Raw genomic sequence first — 1,706 nt, 5'->3', positions numbered from 1 at the left:
GGTTCCACGGGAGAACAATGAGGCTTTCTGCTCCTGTAAAGATGTACAGCCTCAGAAACCTTGTACAGGGTCACTATGAGTCAGAACTGGCTCTTTGGCACATAACCACCACCACCAAATATCTCTCAAAGTTGATTTTCTGGGTTTAAAGGTTTAGGACCATAGTCTCGTGGGACAACTTGGTCAACTGGTATAATATAGTTCCTAAAACTTATGTTTTCCATTCTAGTTTGGTGAGTAGTATATAGTTTACATGTAGTCATCTAAGATTCAATTATTGGTTGACTCACTTGAAGCAAAAAAGATAGAAAGAAACAAGACTTAGAGAAGAAACTAGTTCTACAGGACTAATAATCCACTCGTGTGTGAACAGAAGAAAAATGGGGAACAGAACTCATACTCTTAAAAAGTCTGGATTTACTGTGCTGGTTGAGAATGGAGGACTACCTGAGATTATTTTCCTGAGATAGTCTTTAATGTTTGGACCATAACTAGTTCCTGGAGTTACCTTTTTACTAACCAATAGAGTGACTCATAAAATAAAGAACATAACCTGTGAATACTGAATTCCTTTAGGGAATCATTTATATGATTTATTATACATTTCCTAAATTTATATGATCACCAAATGACCAATAACCACTCACTCTGAAACAAACATCAAAAGGCAAGTGGGCAGGGAAACTAGATAACTAGAAATCTAACAACCAACCAGAAAAGAATTAATGGAAATACTGACCCATTTTGAAAAATATAGCCAATGTCACTGAATAATTAGTTGTTGTTAGGTGCTGCTGAGTCCATTCTGACTCATAGTGTCCTATGTACAACAGAAGGAAACACTGCTTGGTCCTGTGACATTCTCACAATTTTTGTTACACTTGAGCCCATTGCTGCAGCCACTGTACCAATCCATCTCATTGGGAGTCTTCCTCTTTTTCACTGTCACTGCACTTAGACAAGATATCTCCAGAGACAGATTATCTGGTAATAATACATTCAGAATATGAGAGACAAAGTCTCGCCATCTGAATTTTAAGCATTCTGGCTGTACAAACAATACAGATTTATTTGTTTTTCTGATAGTTCATGGTACTTTTAACATTCTTCAACACCATAACTCAAATGCATCAATTCTTCTGTGGTATTCCTTATTCATTGTCCAATTTTCACATGCATATGAAGCTACTGAAAATACTATGACTTGGGTCAGGTGCATCTTAGTCCTCAAACTGACACCTTTGCTCTTGAACATTTAAAGAGGTCTTGTGCAGCAGATTTGCTTAATGAAATAGATTGTTTGTTTGATTTCTTGACTGCTGCTTCCATGAATGCTGATAGTAAATGCAAACAAAATGAAGCTGTTGACAACCTCAGTCTTTCCTCCATTTATCATGTTATATATTTGTTAGGTGGTGAGGATTTTTGTTATCTTTACATTGAGGTGAAACCCAATAAATTTGTATGTTGATATTATTGTTGTTTGTTGTTCTTAAGTGCCATCAGACAGTGACAAGTTCAGTCTTTTCTTCATTAATCATGATGTTATATATTTGTCCAGTGGTGAGGATTTTTGCTATCTTTACACTGAAGTGAAACCCAATAATTTGCATGTTGATGTTTTGTAGTTTGTTGTTGTTGTCAGGTGCCATAGAGTCAGAACCGACTCATAGCGACCTCATGCACAGCAGAACGAAACAATGTCC

The sequence above is a fragment of the Chrysochloris asiatica genome, unplaced genomic scaffold, assembly GCF_000296735.1.
Source record: "Chrysochloris asiatica unplaced genomic scaffold, ChrAsi1.0 scaffold00099, whole genome shotgun sequence".
NCBI classification, from domain to species: Eukaryota; Metazoa; Chordata; class Mammalia; order Afrosoricida; family Chrysochloridae; genus Chrysochloris; species Chrysochloris asiatica.
This window is presented reverse-complemented; position numbering follows the sequence as displayed.